Source organism: Lissotriton helveticus, chromosome 10 (assembly GCF_964261635.1).
Source record: "Lissotriton helveticus chromosome 10, aLisHel1.1, whole genome shotgun sequence".
NCBI lineage: Eukaryota > Metazoa > Chordata > Amphibia > Caudata > Salamandridae > Lissotriton > Lissotriton helveticus.
In genome coordinates, this window is record NC_136071.1 from 909427195 (window position 1) to 909439865 (window position 12671).

A 12671-nucleotide genomic window follows, 5' to 3' on the forward strand; every position below is an offset into this window, starting at 1 on the left:
CATGGACACCCCAGCCCAAAAGTGACTCATCTGTCACCACTGTGAGCTATGGGTGGGGAAGAAATGGAGGTCTGTTATTAACCCAATCGCAGCGGGCAAGTGTTACCAAGAGGATGCAGGAGGTGAGGAGACCCAACATCCTCAGACTCAGACTCCCCAAATTCCAGCATAAAGTCTAACACATTGGAATCAGTCTGAATATATGCTGGACTCGCTGTTCAGGATGACAAATCCAAAACTGCACTGTGTCCAGAACAGCTCAGATGAAAGGGAGCGTTTGAGAGAGAATCCGGTGAGACTTCAGCACGATGAAGTGGATAGTGAACCCAAGCGAATGCAGGATTTCCATTGTAATCTGTGCGTAGGAGAGGACTGCCTGGGGCAATTCCACCTTCAACAGCCAATAATCAAGGTAGTGGGCAGACTGGAATCCCTGACCTCGGCAGATATACAGCAACCACTGCCATCACCTTTGTGAAAACCTAAGGGGCACTGGTAAGACCAAAAGGGAGTACAATGAACTGATAATTTTCATTAACTGTAAACCACAAGTAGCATCTTTTGGCAGGCAGGACAGGAATGTGGAAATGGGCGTCCTGCAAGTCCAATGCTACCATCCATTCTACCGAGTCAATGGCATAGAAGACCTGAGGTGAGCATCATGAATTTTAACTCTCAAGAAGTAATGGAGAGGGCGCAAATCTAATATAGGACCGAGGCCTTCATCCTTTTTTGGCACCAGAAAGTTGTGGGAATAGCAACCACAACCTACTTCTGACACTGTGACCCTCTAGATGGCTCCTTTGGCAAGAAGGGCCAGTACTTCAAGCCGTAAAAGCACAAGGTGGCTCTCTCTCAGCCGATTTGAAGACGGAGGAAGTGGCAGCACAGTTTGTTGAAACGGAAGGGCATAACCCGGTTCGACAATCTGGACCAAATATTTGTCTGTTGCACTCTCCCGCCAAAAGGGCAGATAGTGTTGGATTCTGCCGCCAACAGGATGACCGTGCTTAATTCAGGGCAAATTAAAGAGGTTTTGACTGTGTAGTTGATGGGGGAGGAGCTGATTGGGCAGACATCTGGATTTGGGCCAACTAGACTTGTGGGAGCAGCGTCTGCAGGCAACAAAAGGATTGAGCTGTGAGAAAGTGGCTCTATATGTACTGGACCAAAGTAAGGTACAGTGTGTATAGAGTCCACAATCCCCAGAGGTATAACAGAGGTTAAAGTCAGGTCTGACCTTACTCTCTAAAGTGGTAGCTTGGTCGAGCAGTAAGGCAGTACCAGAGGACAGTGTAAAGCATTTGTTGCACACACTCAGTCAGCAAAAGGTTTCACACACTCAAGAAGTGTACTCTAGGCCAATTGTTTTTATATCCAAAGATATAGTTGTTTTATTTTTAGAACCAACAGGTATCAAAATATACTTTTCTCGATATGAATACTCTCATGTAATCACTTTGCAAAGAGGCAATAAACTTTGTAAACACATTAGGTACAATGGTTGCAGTAGGCAACACAATTCTAAACACAATCTAACATTGAGCTCAATGGGTTTTTCTACATAAATGCAGTTGATTACTTTATAGATTACTTTTGTAACTTCATAACTGGACCCTCGATTCAGTCCTGGGGTCTAAGCTGAAAACAGTTTAGTAAAAACGTTTTAGTTATTGCAATGATTTCTAAAGAATATAAAGGCATTTTAAAAGTTGACACTTGGAAACGTTTTAGTACCAAACCAGCAATGTTATCCAATGGAAGGAAATTCAAAGCACAGGTAAAGCAGGTTCTCGTTACTTTTGTAATCCGGTACTGGACTCCTAGGTTCAGCACTAGGATCTCTACCTAAGACAGGTAATTAATTACGTTTTAGTAGTTGGTACGATTTTTTTTTTTTTAACCTTTATTATACGTATAGCAGTTACAATCATGGGCAAGCAAATCAATAAAGCCATAAGCACGCAACATTACGTCTTCCAAGAGCCCCATCGCAGCTCAGGATAAAGTCCGTATCAGAACGATACCAGGATAAATGAGGTTTCTTTTTTTTTTTTAATCTGATGAATACAGGGTCAATGCCAAGCGGTCGTTTCAGGATCTGCAGCTGGCTTCCAAACTGTACAGAGGCAACTAGCTTGACGATTAAAGTGGGAGTGATGGGCGAAGTAAGCAATGCAAAATAGCCATCAACACAATCATTATACGTGACAAACCATTGCCCCACCCCACAAAAACTGAATATGCCATAGATACCCTGCAAGATAAGGCAGAAAAAGAATAAAGAAAAAGGACCATAGAACCAAGGAAGAAATAAGATACATAGAAACCACCTCCTAACCCCCACCCCGCACCCCTGCAGAAGGCTATGGTCTATCCCCCCAGCAGTGTGCCTGTCGCCCTAAATAGGAAACCCGAAATATAGTAGATAAGAAGAAAGAAAGAAAAGAAAATGGAGGAGGAGAAGACAATTAGCGTACGGGCTCCCAGCCGCCCACCCTCCAAACGCAGACCCTCGAACCGACACAAAACCAACATTCGAATCAGTCAATATCCCGCCTGTCTCTCGTAGTCATCAGCCGTGCATGCAACAATAAGCAAGAAAACATCCTCAACCTTGTCCCATGCGATCAATTGTATCAACGGAGCCCAGCAGACCAGCCGCCATTTTAGATGGAGTAGGCGAACGGAATGGCCATGATAATACGTTAAGCTGCCCATCAAAGTCAGCCAAAAACGATAGTGTGTGATCAAAGACGATGTGGGAAGGATCCACGCGCAGCATTAATCCCCTAAAGTCAGTAGACCAGTCCAGTAACACCAGTTCCAGGAGAAGAGGGAGAGCCACCCCATCAAACAACACATGAGTTGCCGGACACGGCGTCCGGAGCCGCTTCTCCAACCACTGCACAAGTCCACGAGCACCAGACCTCTTCCCAACAAGATCAGTCAGCCCCATGGCAGTCTCGAGATCCTGGTCCCCCGACATCTCCGTATCCCCGGGGTTAAGCAGTACACCGCAGTCAAGTGCAGGGTGTGGCGCAGTGCCCCGCACTCGAGAAAAATCACGTTCAACAAAGCACACAGAGGGAGTGATGGCGTCCAGTCGGCTCCGCAGGTCCCGGGCGCTACAATCCAGGGCAGCCCGCAAAGCACCTAAAGCAACCAGAACATCACCAGTCCCCGGCGCTGCCCCAAGAGCATGGGCTCCAGCATTCCTCCTCATTCGAGGCTCACCGGCAGGTAGCGACTCTCGAGCCCGACCGGTGTCTTCCCATGCGTACAATTGATCACCCCGCTGCCACTCACCAGAGTACGATCGAGTCAGGAGCACAGGAGTAGCAGACTCCATAGCTTACGATCGGTGGCGTTGATGCGGCGTCAGCAGTCACCTGGGCCCACAATAACGATACGGAGCCTTCAGTGCCAAGCGCCGAGTACGTGGTGCTCAAAATGTCGCCCACAATAGCTTGGGAAAGATGAAAAAGTTGTCCGGGCAGTTCACGGGCGGAGAATAGATACAATGTAATCCCCTGGATCTGTGATGTCTCTCGGGCACACGGAACCGCCGGGTAAGCTGGATAGCTGCGGCAAGGGAAGAGCAGTGCAGTAGACACACTCCGGCCGGCCGACTCCTCCCCGTATTCGATGGCCGTTGTTGTTGCAGCAGGGGCTGGCCGACCCCAACACTCAAAGACCCGGTCTCGTGGACATTAAAGGCCGGGGAAGAGGTGAGGACATTTCGCCGGTGTTACAGCTGGTAGGAATCCCGGAGACACTCCAAAGAGAGCAGAATCATTTCGCCATCACAAAAACACGGCTCGAGTGCAGGATAAATTGCAGGATGTAGGAACAAAGCAAGAAGGTCGGCGGAGCCGAGAGCCTACGCGGCCATCATGGTTGCAGGCTTGGCTCCTCCTCCGTTGGTACGATTTTTAAGGAATATTTGTAACTTTAAAAAGTAGATAGAAGAAATTTCACAGAAAAACAGTCAATGGTTTCCTATGGATGAAATTAAGATTACTAGTAACCACGGTTGTGATTACTTTTGTGGTTCAGTACTGGGCTAAAAGATACAGCACTGGCTTCTCTCCTGATTACAGGCAAGTACTTGATATTCGGTTGATTTTAGATGAATATTTTAAAGTTTCAAAACTTCACACTTCGAAGAAATTTCGAGTCAAACCAGTCAATGTTATCCTATGGCAGGAAAGTGAGTCATCGGTTCTCAGGCGAGTACTCGACTGGTGAAGTTAAGGTTCCGGGGATAGACTCAGGGGTCCTCCAGGGTAAGGTAAGTACAGTTGCTATACCCTCAGCAGCACAGGGGCGGCCGGGTGCAGAGGTAGTTAGGCTCAATGTTATCCAATGAGAGGCAGGGGGCCTTCGGTTGGTGGCTGCTGGATAGCAGGCCACGCGGCTGTGGGAGCTGGGCTCCTGGTCACTTGCTCAGGGCAAATGGGGAAGTAGGATAGGACAAAGTTTGCACTCCCAGGGGCACTCGCGCGGCGGGGTGCAGAGTGCTTTTGCGCCATCGGGCGCTCAATGTTAATCAATGAGGATCTTGAAAAGGGAACAAAGGCTGCAGGCTCGGGGACGGAGGATCTTCTGGAGTGACCAACACTTCGAGGGGTAAGTTGGGATCTTGGAGGATAGGTAGGTACCCAGGAGTTGGGCACAGGGGGCCGTGGGGCGCCAGGTGCAGGGGTGTCATTTGAGGTCGGGAAATCTTAGCCCCTGCTGGTCACGGTCGGAGGGGTCCTTTGTCCTGAGGCTGCAGGCGTCGTCGGGGTCGTCGAGGAGGGTCCTTGGGCACTGGATTCCAGGTCAGAATCGCCAGGGGGACGTCCTCAGGGTCTTGATTCACTCCGGCACAGGCCAGGCTTGGCAGGTGCAGTGTGTGCAGGGATCGCGGTTCTGGGCTGATGCCAGGGCTTGTTACTTGCTTTGAGCAGCACCACTGCTCATGGGAGACCCAGGTAGTCAGAGTCACAAGGCAGTCAGGTCCTCCAGGGTTTTTGAGGTTGCTGACCGCTGGAGATACTGGGGTTTAACAGGAGCAGGTTCGAGGGTCGATAGGCCGGTAGGGCTGGCGCCAAATCAGTTGGTGTCTTCCTCTTTTTAGCAGCTGCACAGCAGGTCTTCGTGTACCTTGATCTTCTTGTTTCGTAATCTGGATCTGTGGAAAAAGGATCAGGATGCCCCTAAATACTAAATTTAGGGGTGCTACAGGTAGGGCAAGGGCAGGGACCAATGGGTCCCTGTCCTGAGGTGGGTACACCCCCTAGCCTGCTCCTCTCCTGTGGGAGAGGGGCAGGAGCCTAGCTGTGATTGGGCAGGGCTCCCCATCTTCAAGATGGCCGGAGCCCGGGGTTGTGCATCACCTCGCCTCTCCCACCTGAGGGTTGGAATTGGCGCAGGCTGGCACACCCCCCTTTCTGATGTAGGTTTTCCCGCCAGAGCAGGGGTCAGAGCTGGTGGGGGCCAGTTGCTGAGTACAGCAAGTGGTCTGGAGAAGCTCACAAAGGTGGAATGCCTTTGAAGCTTCCCCTGCCCATCCTGGGGGAGGAGGCTTGGCACCTTGTCCCAGGATGTGCATTGTTGCAGGCCCAGGAGAGTGGGGAGCTCTCCACCCAGGGGTCCAGCAACATGTCTGCTGTGTGGCAGCCTAGGCAGCCTCTCAGACAAGACGTGGATTGTAGGTTAGGTTTCAGGGGGCATTTCTAAGATGCCCTCTGTAGTGCATTCTACAATAAACCCCACACTGGCATCAGTGTGGGTTTAATGTGCTGAGAAGTTTGATATCAAACTTGTCAGTGTTCAGTGTAGCCATTATGGTGCTGTGGAGTTCGTAATGACAACCTCCCAGCACCATATACTCGTAATGGCATCACTGCACTTACAGTGCCCAGAAATGGCCCTGGGTACTGCAGGGGCACAGGGCTCAGGCACCTGTGCCCACACCACTGGCATAGGCCACCCAGCTAAAGGGGTGGAAGATGTATGCCAGGGCAATAGGTTTGTGGGCAGGGCACACAGGGATGTGTGCCATGTCGACTCTCTGCTTAGTTCTGCACCTAGACACTCAGTCTGCACAGGCAGTGTGTGGGTGTCAAGGTACAGGGCCCTTAACAGTGGCACTATAAGTGCTGCAGCCCTTAGGGGTCTTCTCTGGTCACAATGCCCTTGGTATCTAGGGTACCATTTACTAGAGCGGACATGTGGCTAGAGATGCCAATTGGGTTTAGGCTTTAGTATAGTTCTTAGGGCAGGAACACAGACCCTGGGTACCTGATTGGCAGGGACCCAGGGCACACCAAGGAAAAGTGTATTAGGCAAAAAGTGTGTGAGGGGGGGGTACTGCAACAGAGACTCACTTTCTCACATGAGCCTGCTGGTTGCAGTGCCTAGGGGGGAAAATATATGTCCGATAGCCTCTACCACAGCCACAGAAGGGGTGTAAGACTGAATGCTGCTGCTGTGGGGCCACAGAGCCTAGCCGTGGCACTACTGTCCTTGAATATCTCCAAGGCCGAATTTGCAATGTCTCCAAAAAGACAGGTTCCATTGAAGGGCATGTCCATGAGCGAGACTTGGTCTTCCTCCAAAAAGCAAGTGTTCCTCCACCAGGCATGAGCTCGAAGTGCCATCAAAGAAGAAATGGCTCTACCCAGCGAGTCTGTTGCATCCAACCTGCGTCTGATCGTAAACTTTGCAGCATCTCCTGCATCAGCAATAGCTTGAGTATGGCCCCGAGCCTCATTCAGGACCATAGACAGCACTTGTGCAACCGTACCCCTCACAGTATGGGAATAACAGCCCAATAAGCTTGCAGTGTTCACGGCAGCAGTGCCAGGCTGGCGGAAGAGAAAGGAAAATGCTACTTACCCAGTATGCATCTGTTCTTGGCATGTAGAGCTGTAGATTCACATGCTTTGCATAAGTCTGCCATCTATTGTTAGGTGCGGATGTTTGCAGGTGATTGTGCGCATGGGCAACAACTCCATTGTTGTTTTCCAGCTGAGGGTGAGAATGGAGTTAGTAAGAGTAGAATAGAGATGTCCATGTGTTTGTATCTAAATAAGATATTACTGCAACAGGTACAAGTAACCGGGGAGGCGGGTGGGACAATGTAAATCTACAGCTTTACCTGCCAAGTACAGATGCATACTGGGTAAGTAGTATTTCCGTTCGAGGCATGTGAGCTGTAGATCACATGCTTTGATCTCCTGAATCGGTGGCTAACTTGTAGCTATTACAGTTGCCTGAAAGAGTGTACGAAGAACTGACTGCCAGGCCTACATTAGCTTGTTGTCTTGCTAACACATCTACACAACAGTGTTTTGTAAATGTGTGTGGTGTAGACCATGTTGCAACTTTACAAATGTCAGCTATGGGAATTTTTCCTAAGAAAACCATAGAAGCCTCTAGTTTGCAAGTGGAATGCGCTCCGGGGGAATTGGTAAAGTCCTGTTTGATTTTGCATAGCATGCCTGAATACATTGGACTATCCACCTTGCAATACTTGATTTAGAAATGGTATTGCCTTTGTGTGGTGTAGCAAAAGCAACAAAGAGTTGTTAGCTTTACGAAAAAGTTTTGCCCTTTCTAACAGAGTAATAATTGTTAACATCTCCGGTGTGTAGAGCACGTTTTGTCACTGAATCTGGTTGAGGAAAGAACACAGGCAACTCAACAGATTGGTTGATGTGAAAGGCAGATACTACTTTGGGGAGGAATTTAGGGTTAATGTGAAGAACCGCTATGTTTTGGTGTACTTGTAAAAATGGTTCCCCTGTGATTAGTGCCTGAAGCTCACCCACTCTCCTCAGTGATGTAATATCAATGAGGAAAGCAACTTTCCAAGTGAGAAATTTTAGTTCACATTTATGCAATGGCTCGAAGGGTGGACCCATTAATCTGGTAAGGACAATATTATGATTCCACACTGAGGCAGGTGGAATCTTGGAGGAATAACTCTAGTCCTTCCATAAAGGCCTTAATAACAGGCACCCTGAAAATGGACAGATGTCTATTCTGAAGGTATGCAGCTATTGCAGCAAGATGTAAGCGTATAAATGTATGCTAAATTTGACTGTTGTAAATGCAGCAAATAAATGATACTCTGAACAGAAGCATCAAGCAGGTTGACATGGCTGTTATTAGAATAAATAACAAACCGCTTCCATTTTGCTGCACAGCAAGCTCTTGTAGTAGGTCTTTAAGCCTCTTTAATGATGTTTATACAGCTTGGCGTAAGATTCAGGTAGCCAAACTCTGACTTCAGGTGTCAGATCACTAGGTTGGAAATGCTCCGGATCTGGATGCCAAATCTCTCCATGGCTGTGCGTGACAAGAGTGGATGTAAGATGTAGTTTTTGATGAGGAACTACTGATGGCTCCAGCTGGGTAGTGAACCAAGGTTCACAGGTCCATGTGGGAGCTACTAGGATTAGTGTGAGGGACGTTTGCCTGAGCTTCCGAACCACTAAGGGAATGAGTAGGAAAGGCAGAAAAGGGCAGGGAAATATCCCTGACCAGTTCATCCATAGTGTATTGGCTTTGGACAATGGGTGTGGATACCTGGAGGTCAAGTGTGAGCATTTTATGTTTTGGTGTGTGGCGAGCAGATCTATCGCTGGAAAGGCCCACATCTGAAAGAATGGGAAGAGAACTTGAGGGTTAAGTTCCCACTTGAGAATCTCTTTGCCTGCTGAGCAGATCGGATTGAGATACATTTTGTGAGGTATGGCCCACCTCCAAAAGGCTTGTGCGAGCTGTGACAGTTGTAGAGAGCGTGTCCCCCCTGTTTCTGTATGTAATACATGGCTGTCATGTTGTCAGTACGTATCAGGACAGTTTTGCTTACAAGGTGAACTGGAAAGGCTTTGAGCGCTAGACATACTGCTAGCAGCTCTAGATGATTTACGTGAAGTTGTTTTTGCTATTGACTCCACAAACCTTGAATTGTGTGAGTTTGGAGATGAGCTCCCCAACCATTGAGCGAAGCGTCTGCTGTTAGCACGGTCTGTGGAACTGGGTCGATGAAGGACCGCCCTATGGAATGTTCTGTGGATTCCACTACTGCAGAGAGCGATGAGTGCGGGTGTCGTCCAACACTATATCTGACTATTGACCATGAGACCGATTACACTGACGTGCTAAACATTCCTGAAGGGGCCACATTTAAAGTCTTGCATAGGGAACTATCATAATGTAAGACGCCATCATTCCCAGTAGCTGCATGAATACTCGAGCTGGTAATGAGCGATTGGGTTGAAACTGAAATCGGAGCCTGAATATTGCAGATCCTGGCTGGATTGGGACACGCCAGCACCTTTTGTGTATTGAGAGTGGCTCCAAAGTACATTTTTGTGTGGGAGTGTTGGAGATGGGACTTCAAACAGATTTCCTGTGGATCAGAGATCGTGCAACAGTACTGTTTTTTGAGTGTGCTGTAGACACTTTGTTTGCGAACTGGCGTCGATGAGCCAGTTGTCCAAGTATGGGAAGACATGCATGTGTGGTCCTCGCAGATGAGCAGCGACTATTGCCGCCAGGCATTTGGTGAATACAACGGGAGCAGTGGAGACTCTGAATGGGAGCACTTTGAACTGATAATGTTTTGCTACCACAAATCAGATATATGAGCAGGATGTATTGAAATGTGGGAGTAAGCGTCCTTTAAGTCTAATGTAGACAGAAAGTTGCCTTGCTGAAGGAGTGGGAACACTTGTTGGAGTGTCCCCATGTGTTGGACAGGCCACATGAAGGGCCGCTCTCCCCCGGCCCAACCAGGCCCGAACCAGCCACGCAAGTACCACACACCACCATTACACGTCCACCGTCCCCGCAGGGACCCCTACACTCGAACCTGTTGACCGCGTAGGCCGACCCACTACCGGCCTGCGCGCCCATCCTGGGCGCCATCTTGGACACTCCACCACGAGGCCGCCTGGCCCCCGATCGACCTCAACCCTGGGCCTGGCCAGGCCTCAGACATTCCGGCACCAACATCCACCCAGGAGGTGAGCGGGCTACTTGGTCAGTCAATGGGAGCAAGAGGTGTCGATGGCTCTCCCCCGCCAAGTACCGCTCGCCCATCGCCTCCCCGGGCGCTGGCTCCACCCCCCTGCTGGGTGTCTGAACCCCCTCATCCCGGACCTCCCGACCTCCAAGTGCGAGGGTCCGGACATCAAAGCACACCAGCCCTATAACTGGGGCAGCTCCCGAGCCGGACGGCAGTTGTATCTTGGAGTCGAGAGACGCAAAGAAGAACTCATCCTTGACGGACTACTGGCGCTGCCGTAGCTCTGTCTTGTGCACCCTCGTCTTGCCTGCTGGCGCTGCCGCGGCTTTGGGAACCACCCTATCCTTCATCGTCGTCGGGACCTGCTGGCGTGGCCGCGGACCGTTTGTAACCACCACCTTCATCGGGACCTGCTGGCTCTGCCGCGGACCGTCGTCTTCCTTCATCCATCACGGGACCTGCTGGCTCCGCCGCGGCCCGTTCATCTACACCACCGAGCTCGAGGATTGAGAGCTATTTCCATCTCTTTGGTAACAAGACTGTCCCGCTACCCTTTTCCCAAACAGAGACCAGAATAGAGGGGACCCCTGAGTCCAGACCTCCTTGTACCATTCTACCGTACTTGAAGAATTGCCTATAAAGTATCGTTGAACTTTATCATTGTGTGGTGTCCGTCTGTGGGGGGGGAGTTACTTGTCTGTACGATTCACTGGAGACGGCTCTCCCCGGAGACCTCTCCCCTTATCCTCGGCCGACCCTCCCGGTCCGTCTAACATTGGTGGCCAGCGACGGGATCCGAATCACCGCATAAACCGTACAGAGAGTAGCTCACCCCACGGCGAATCACCATGTCAACTAAAGACAGCGGATCAACGGAGAAATTCCAGATGGAGAAATTGGACGAGTACAGCCATCGTGAACTTAAACAGTTCTGTATCGAATTAGGTATCGCTACCACCGGACTAAATACCAAAGATGACTTTAAGCAGGCCCTGGAATCTTGGGCAGAAACCGGGGCTGCCGGAACCCCCGATCAAGACATCGCAGCACAAACCCCCATGGCCCCTGAAGAACGAAGAACGGGTCTCTCGCCAGACGAGATCCAGGAACGAGAAAGAACCCGACTACACGAGCTGGAAATGGCCCGGCTCAAAATGGACGTTGAACTAAAGTTGGCCGAACAGAAAATCAACTTAGAGCACCTGCGTCTCCGAGAAGAAAGAGAGGAGAAACAGAGACAAAGGGAGCTCGAGGAAAAGAAACTGGCATATGAACATGAGCGGAAATTAGCTGAAATCGACCTACGCAAACAAAATAAAGAAGCAGGGGTGCCCGAGCAACCCCACACTCCAGGGGCAACAGAGAAGAAGGTACACATCCCCAAGGATGTCGTTCGAGAATACTTCCGAGAGGACGACATCCAGCAATGGTTTAAGGCCTATGAAATCGCTATGACTGCACACCGGATCGATAGAAGCGATTGGGGGGCCGGTCTGTGGGGGAGATTCCTCAATGAGGGCCGCGACGCCCTGCTGCAACTCCCAGACCACCAGATGACCTCCTATGACCATATGAAAGCTGCACTCCTCACCCGCTATGGCCTCACACCCGAGATGTACCGTCAGAGGTTCCGAGACTGCACCCGCATCCCAGGTACAATTTGGGTGGACTATGTCAATTACTTTAGCCGAGCCTTCGAGGGCTGGATCAAAGGAAGCAGGGTCACAACCTACGAACAACTGTTCAATCTTATGGTATGGGAGCATCTGTCGAACAATTGCTTCATTGAACTTCGTCAGCACCTCCTCGACAGCAAGTTAACGGATCCCCGGCAGCTCGCAGCCGAAGCAGACCGGTGGGAGATCACCAGAGTGAGTCGAAATGGGTCCTCCGAACAGAACCGGAACAACAATGGTCAGCACCGTCCCCGAGGAGGTGGAGGCCAAGGACGCGGAAGAAGCAACGCTCCGGTCACCCTCACTACCAGCCCCACCCCCCCGGCCAACCGGGGCAGCACCCCAGCGCGACCGGGACATCGAGCCAATGTTACCTGCCATCGATGCCAACGAGTCGGACACTATGCAAACGACCCAAACTGCCCCCAGTACCAGAGCCCAAGACCCCGCCAAGTAGCCGCTGCTGCTCTGGGGGAGGAACAGATCTCAGAGGAACAAGAAGAATATGAACAGGAACACCAAGAATGGGAGCCAGCCGCCATGGCTCTCGCCTGCCTAGGGGGGAGAGACATGGTCCCGCGGGTCCCCCTACCCGCTAATACCCAGAAGTACAGCCAATGGGTGGGCATCAATGGACGCCGGGCTGAAGCCCTTCGTGACACTGGGGCCAGTGTAACAGCCGTCCGCTGTCACCTGGTGACCCCCGAACAATACTTACCAAACATTCTCTGCCCTGTACGTTCAGCCGATAACTCAGAAAGTCTGTGTCGGATGGCCTGCGTCCCCTTCGAATGGGGAGGGGTCTCCGGCATGTTGAAGGTGACGGTCCGAGATGATGCCCCCGTAGACTGCCTCCTGGGTAATGACCTGGAAAGCTCTCCATGGGCAGCAGTCGAACGAAAAGAGCACCTGGGGATGCTGGGCGTCCCGGACTGGGCGTGCGTCACCACCCGGTCCATGACCGC

General features: G+C 50.8%; 1 protein-coding gene across 1 annotated transcript in view; it reads right to left on the minus strand.

Annotated features, from left to right (window-relative positions):
* Positions 1 to 12671, minus strand: part of IGF2BP3 (insulin like growth factor 2 mRNA binding protein 3) — a 1020294-nt gene that overhangs the window by 284696 nt on the left and 722927 nt on the right. The window lies entirely within an intron of this gene.